Source organism: Pinus tabuliformis, chromosome 4_1 (assembly GCF_031772625.1).
Source record: "Pinus tabuliformis cultivar Carrire ecotype Pingquan chromosome 4_1, CPIR1, whole genome shotgun sequence".
Taxonomy (NCBI): Eukaryota; Viridiplantae; Streptophyta; class Pinopsida; order Pinales; family Pinaceae; genus Pinus; species Pinus tabuliformis.
In genome coordinates, this window is record NC_142303.1 from 365,041,187 (window position 1) to 365,049,520 (window position 8,334).

Sequence of the window (8,334 nt, forward strand, 5' to 3'; positions counted from 1 at the left end):
ATAAAATCAGATATTTTTAGTAATGATGTCATAACTACAAAAGTTCAGACATATATATATGTATATATATATATATATATATATATATATGTGTGTGTGTGTGTGTATAGAGAGAGAGAGAGATCATGCTAAAATCAAGGCACAAAAGCTCAAATCTCTACTTTAAACTTTTAAATGCTTATTATTCCAGACTATTTAAATATGTGAAAAAACATTAAAGCAAGCCTTACAAAAAGATGATATATTCAAAATGTTAGTAGTGAGGAGTTCAATAACCAGAAGAAAATTTTATGAAAGTGTGTGCATCAGAATATTCATCTTTTCTGATTTTATGAACATACAATCGTATTTACAGAGATACACAATTGTATCAAATGATTGCAAATGTGTAGATCAAACAAGTATTTATTATTTATTTATATATAATTTATTATTTATTTATCATAATCCTTCAATTCATTTATTTTATTTATTATTATTATTTGTATTATATCTATTATAAATAAAGGAAAACTAAAGAGTAAACATGATCTAATTATTTCTGAATAAACTAAGAATGATCATTTAGTCATAAGAAATCATCTGTTATAAGGTTTACAACCAGCAATAAAAGACAGTCCATGAAGGATAGATGCATCTTTTATTGAAGAAAGGAATGAAGATTGCATAGACAACCATAAAAAATAAAGCCAGCAGAGAGCTTACCACAGAACAAAACGCCAAAGACAATTAAGAACATAATAGGACTTGGGAAATCATTGTGATGGTCCATTAGGTACGAAGCTTTGGACACTTCTTCTTACAACAAAATGTTGTGGGGTATCACATATAATTCAACCATGGGACCTTGCTACTTAAAAGCAGCAGGAGACAGTCGAACACAAGTACCAAGTATAATGAAGTTGCAACTAGCTGTAGGATTCCTTGGAGAATAGTTGCATGTTCAATTGGTGAAAATCCACGATTTGCATTTGAGTGAAATGTTAACCAAAAAGAATACACTCCAAAACACTCCATGACTTGGAAGGGCGTCTGAGATCACTGTAGTGTTCATTAGGTCGGAAGCTGTGGGCATTTCATGTTGCAACAAAATGTTGTGTCTAATCACATATCTCGGCACATTTTAGTTATGGATATGAAATGGGAGCATGTAACTTCATATTTACTTCACTGAAGCAGGATACTGTGTAGAAGGGAAGGTTTTGTGACATCATCTTGGGATTGGACATAAAGAAAATAATAAAAGAAAAGCAAATCAAGAGCAACAGAAAAACACAAGTAGGAATAACAACTTCAACAACCATAGTGCAAAACGAGGCCAAAATCCACATTTGATGGACAGAAGTTTTCCACTTTTATATATTTATATTGGGAAGAAGATATCTACACATTTTGCAAAACCTACCATGTATGCCTTAAAAGTGTGTATTTTGCTTGATACTTCGCTCTGAAATTATATATCTATAAGTTCACAAACATTCTTACACTAAAAATTTATTGATTATGACCCTGCTCACCTTCTTCACAAACCAAACAATCCACTGCAAGTTATGGACAGCCATGTTCACAGTTTTTTATCGACTTACCAAAAATGTAAACCAACACAAATTTATGTTTGTGAAAATAATTGTATATTGTATATATAGCTACCTCGAACATGCGGGTCAGGCCTAGCTAGTGGGCCGCGAGGCTAGATTCCCTTCGAGGTTGATCATCCCAGATTTTTCCATGGACGTAGCGCCACTTGTTGACCAAGGTGTCTCTGAACCACATCCAAAAAAAAAGCTACCTCGAACATGCAACAATTAAAAAACTAATGTGGTAAAAAACAATATAATAGTTTAAGTTTCAAATCATTATGATACATTGGCAACATTTCTCAATATGTGGGGAAATGTAAGATGGATTCCTAGTTAGCCTGTGTCATGGGTTTCATGTATCTCACCAAATTTCTATTATGTTTTCTATCTCTTCACATTCCATATAACTGATTGTCTTTCTGTTCAGGGAAGTCACAGGCCACAAGTACTGAATAGTTGATCACAGCCACAACGGTTTTCCTTACACTAATAAACCACCTCCAACAGTTCCCATGGGATTTCCAATCCAATCTTCTGCCTTCTAATTTCTACACATTCCACAAAACCAAGTGCCTTGTAGTTTTGTGAGGTCATATAACAACAGGTGATGAAAATTTATTGGCACTGCTATATTTTCCACTACATTGATGAAACTTCCAAGTTTAAAAGTTCCAAGAAAGTGTCTCATTTATGTCATTAAGCATGGAATATGGAATTCCTCCACACAATATTGATAGTTTTCATGAAAGTCAAGCCTAAAACACCAACCAACATTTTCTATTCCAATCTTTCTAGCATTTATCAGTCCCCAATATTTAAAAGTGCAAGAAATAACAAAAGCCAAGTACTAAAAATAAACAAGTAATTCAAATGTGCAATACACTAACAGAACTTTTCACACACCTAGTGGACCGTGGTGAGTTAATTAATAAATCATTGGAGTTACAAACAGAGCTCTTGGCTCTACACCAAACTGTTGAGAAAAATGGAGCATGCAGATAATTTACCTTACCTAGATAACAATTGGTTGAAGTAAAGCCTTGTTAGTATACCACTTGTCCTCTGACCGGCTAGGGTTCAGGACTGTTGAAAAATAAAATTCCACAACAAAATTACACCTTATAAAAATTTTCTACCGAGGGATCATAATCAGTTAGACAAAAAACATTAACATCTCCAACTGAAGTTCTACAATGAATAAGTTCTTTACCTTCTACAATAGATGAATAAAATTGCCTATTATTTTAGGTGACAAAATGATTTAGCAGAAACAGTTCATGTGCCAGCCCAAGAATACAATTTTTTCAAGGGAATTGTTGATGACTCTTTTCACAACCCATGCAATTATTTCAAGTTACCTTCTCCAAAACTTCTTCATTCCAGAGATTGAGGGGCTCTGCCTGTATCCCGCTCCTTGGTTACACCCCAAGTATTTAGATATTCTGCAAATAAGAAGGGAACTGTATGAACACATTGATAAAAAAACCTAGAAAGAAGCTCAAAATCATAGAAAAATAAAAAACCAACACTTTCCATAGACCTAACATCAGTTACATGACAAATAAGTGTGTGCATCTTACTTGACTTATGACTCTCTGCAACAACCATGAGCCGCCTTTGGAGAACTAATGCCATGAAGAGGAAGACTGCACACATACCAAACATGACTATGATTGGGAAGGCATTGACCTTTAATAAAGAAGAAGAGAAAGAAAAGTTTGAGTGATTTCAAAACTTTTAAATGGTTTCCAAAAAATTCCATAAAACATTCCAAAACAAAAATTTCCTTAGTTAATAAGACTTTGTATAGATAATCTTCGGCAAAATCACATAACCACTCTTTTGTCGACGCGTTTCGAACCAACCAGTGTGGTTCATCGTCAGGACAAGTTGAAGAACCAATCCGGATTAGCTGATTAAATAGAGCGTGCAGAGACTCCAACGGCTATATTGCCAACGGCTAATTTGACCTGAGGATCCCGGTCAAACCACCAATTTAACTATTAACATTTCTATAAATAGCTAAAACAGTTAAATTTGTTAATTATATCTAAGATTAAAATCATTTAATAATATTTGAATAATATCCATGTTTATTATTTAAATATAATGGTCATATATTTATTAGATGATCTATAATTATTATTATTCTACTATTATTTAAATAAACGATACTCTTAGAATTTAGTTATCTTAGGTAAAAATATACTATTTTATTATTTATTATTTACCTATAATGGTCCTATAAACATATAAATATAGTTGTAATAATATCTAAGATTAAACTCATAATATAATATCCATGTTTATTATTTATTTTTTATTTTTTAAGTATAATAATCCCCTTGTGTTTCCATCTTCCCCCTCCTTAAGTTTCGTTTTTGGCGGATTAGTCCGATTTTTAGGGTATTAACCTTGTCCCGTTTATGATAATATTGGATTTATTAGATTACATTTTTTGGTTCCATTATTTTGATTAAATATGCTCCCTTTACTAATGTCTAAAAAAAACCCTTTTAAACCTTATAAGTAATATTATATTTACCTAATGACATAATTAACTTTAATAATGGAATATTGAGTATATATTGAGTATTTAATAAATATAAATCAGTTATTTAAATATTAAAGGAGACATAGTTTACCAATGACCATTAGGTTTAAAAGAGAATTAGATAGTAGTATAAATAAATATATATATGATATAACAATAATATTAGTTATTCTAGTATTAATAAACTTGAATATTACTTTATTCTAATAATAATAATTTTTTAATAAGAATTCTACTTAATATTGGTATTATGAATTATTAAATAAATATGGATTTATTAATAAACATAGATGACTATATTTTAATAATAAATAATTAAATGTTAAAATTTTATCGAAGATAACTAAATTCTAAGAGTAACATTTATTTATATTTAAATAATATTAGAATAATAATATTTATAGATTATTATACTTAAAAAATAAAAAATAAATAATAAACATGGATATTATATTATGAGTTTAATCTTAGATATTATTACAGCTATATTTATATGTTTATAGGACCATTATAGGTAAATAATAAATAATAAAATAGTATATTTTTACCTAAGATAACTAAATTCTAAGAGTATCGTTTATTTAAATAATAGTAGAATAATAATAATTATAGATCATCTAATAAATATATGACCATTATATTTAAATAATAAACATGGATATTATTCAAATATTATTAAATGATTTTAATCTTAGATATAATTAACAAATTTAACTGTTTTAGCTATTTATAGAAATGTTAATAGTTAAATTGGTGGTTTGACCGGGATCCTTAGGTCAAATTAGCCGTTGGCAATATAGCCGTTGGAGTCTCTGCACGCTCTATTTAATCAGCTAATCCGGATTGGTTCTTCAACTTGTCCTGACGATGAACCACACTGGTTGGTTCGAAACGCGTCGACAAAAGAGTGGTTATGTGATTTTGCCGAAGATTATCTATACAATGTTATGGATCACAGAAGTCTAAATTCCTTAATAAGACTTGTTAATCCTTTTTTATATACAATACAATGCTCCTGCTCATGACATCCATATTATAAAATGAGATTAGAAGGTCTTGTGGCCTTACATTGTAAAGCACAACATAGACAAATATGTTCAAAGGTATCCGGAAGAAGTTCATAATTGTGCTCCTAGACTCCTCAGGAATTTATTGTGATTGCATTTTCATAATCGAGGGCCAGAAAATTCCCACACAGGCCTCAAACACATAGAAACCAAGAAGCTGGAGACGCCCTCCTGGTGTAACACTTCCACATTTTTTTGTGCTGGGCTCTAAAAGGAACTACTCATAGCAAGAACACAAAATGTCCTCAGATCCACAATATGGTGATGTTTCATATAAATAAATTCTATCGGAAGACACAAAGGAATAGTTGAGCTAAGACATACAGTAGTTATGAGAGGAAGGAGGAAGGATCCTGCAACAACAAGGAATACAATCTGCATGTAGCTCTCCGCCTTGACTGCTTGGTGGGCCAGGAGTCTAGAGGCAAGGGAACTTCCCAACATTGAAGACAACATAAATGTTGCAAATATGAACCCATGAGGAATATCCTGTTCATTTGGGCTCAGAGCAGGTGTCCAAAGAAATACAAATGTGTACATTGAACCTTCAAATAAGGACTGTATAGCTCCCAGCAATGAAATCTTCTCATCTACTCGTCAAAATGAGAAACATAGTTTTCAAGACTAAACATAAAGAAAAGCTCTACCATCATCTGTCTATCTGACGTATAGTTCAAAGAAGGCAAGATATTTGGAGATGACAGAGTTTAAACACTTACCTGAAGCAATAGTTGTGGCAGCACCCTTGAACTAAGTAAGTAGATCCTTATTCTCCAAAGGATCTCCATAGTTCTCTGTCTAGGTGGAGAAGATAATGGCCATCCCTATAGCTAAGAAGCATGCTGCAGCATCAAATGGAGAAACTAGACCAAAGCCTAGAGTGTCAGCAAGGGTATTGGAAAACAACCCAGAGAGAATGGCTACAAGACCATTGCCAAGGAATATTGCCTTTGAAAAGGTGAATGATAACCATTGTGGATCAAAACTCCTCTGCAAGAAACAAAAAAAACCTCAAGTGACCAGAATATCTTAGCATATGCCTTGCTAATTTTTCTTATATTTCTTTCTACAAAAGGTAAAAATTGTCTTCAGATTTCAGGCCAACTCCAACAACACATTAATGAGAGAGAGAAACTACATGCTATGCAAAATAATTCTAAATACACCAGGTCTTTCAGTATTGCTGCATGCACATGATGTAAACATGTAGAAACTACCCCAACTTTCTGTGCAAGATGGATATATTCATTACCTTGAAATGTTCAGCAACAAGCCATGATTCAAAAGCTGAAAATAGAAGAGATGTGGCAATGCCTCCAAGAATACAACCAATCATCAATATTTTGTACTTAGGAGAATGCTTTGTAATACTCAATATATACGTTATGCAGTATGTTATACAAGCCCTCTTCCGACCCCTGCAGATAGAATGCCATATTAGAATAGATCTATTTTATTAGTTATTTTTGTTCTCAGTAATTGCCACAATACAAGTGCACAACTACAAACCATACGAAGTGTTAATATCTTACTGTTTATCAGCTAAATATCCCACAATCATGCCAAATAACATAGATGACCTGAAGCCTGCAATGAAGAGTCTTCCAATATCTCCTTTGCCAAAACCATACGTGCTGTAAAGATAGTAAACATAGGGTCCTTGTAACCAATCTCTAGCTACGTTACAATGAAAAGAGAAACCATTAGGCGGAGGAAAGTGTCGGGTTAGTATTATCAGAATGAGTAAGCCAATAATGTCCAATTCTGTAGAGTATCTCTATTTCATGAATGCCTTGTCAGCAGATGAACCAGGATATCAACCAACCACTTAATAACTTATTGGGCAAAACCAAAGAAGATTTACATCACAAACCCAAAACATCTAGAATTACGAAGTTAAATAACTACTGATTCAATTTGTACGATATCAATCCTATAAGCGTATTGATCTATAAACAGGTCAAATTACAACAATAACCCCTACTGATAAAACACGCATGGACAGTCAACAATATTTCCTTTCAACCTGGAGTTGGTTCACCAGTAAGGTTGAAAATATGTCAAGCCAAAGAAACACTGCCTTTTGTGGTGTCGGGGTATGCTTTTCTTAATACTTTGAGTGAAAATGAAAAAAAAAGTGAACTTTCCTAGCTGGATATTGATAGGAATTTGACAGCTATTGGAGCCACGACTTCAAAACTTGGTTGAAATTGGAAAAGAGAGTGGAAAAACTATCTTCTAGCACATGTTGCAACATAACTTTTTTTGTGTGATCCTCATTGAATCTTATGAGCCCTTTATTGATGCTTATATCATTGGTAGTCATAATTAAACAGGGCAAGGAACCAGAATCTCATAGTTGAAAAATTTTAAAATGTTCCTTGGGCATAAATGATAATATTCATGCAAAAATCCCAATCTATGCATCTGAATTCCTGTGGAACGTGCCAAAATGAGAATGCAACAGGTGCAGTTAAAAGTGGAAACAACAAACAAGGGCTATGAAATTGGAAAGAAGGCAACCCAAGATGTTACCTAAAGGGATTTAGCGCTCCTTCTCTGGTCTCTTGAGCACTGAATGAACAACTCACTGAACTTTGAGCACTGAACCACTAAACTTTGAACAGAACAACCACTGAACTCTGATCACTGAACGAACAACTTCTGAACAGAACAACCGAGCTGTAAACAGGGTATAGCAGAATAGAACAGGTATAGCAGAATAGTGAATGAGCACTGAACAACCGAGAGCTAAATTCATTGTTATGGCAGCAAGGCAGGTCGTGCACAGTAGAAACCACTACCATTGTTATGGCAGCAAGTCGTGGAAGAGCAGTGGAGGAGCAGAAAGCGGAAAGCAACTTGTCATGGAAGAGCAGAAATCAGAAAGTGGTTTTGGTGAGGGAGAAATAGTCCAAGATATTTAGCCAGATGTCAGAGAACAGATGTTAATCAGACTAACACCATATCCTAGACCAAGACCAGATACCAGATGCCAATCAGACCATATGCCAGATTGATGCTAGATGTCAATCAAAGAATCAAAGTGTAGACTACTAAACTAATTCAAAAGAAGGCCTATTAGCCTAATTATTATAAACAATATATATATATATATATATATATATATATA

General features: G+C 33.1%; 1 pseudogene; it reads right to left on the minus strand.

Annotated features, from left to right (window-relative positions):
- Nucleotides 1-2,954: 2,954 nt before the first annotated feature.
- On the minus strand, nucleotides 2,955-7,962 carry LOC149175831 (uncharacterized; annotated as a pseudogene).
- Nucleotides 7,963-8,334: the final 372 nt, after the last annotated feature.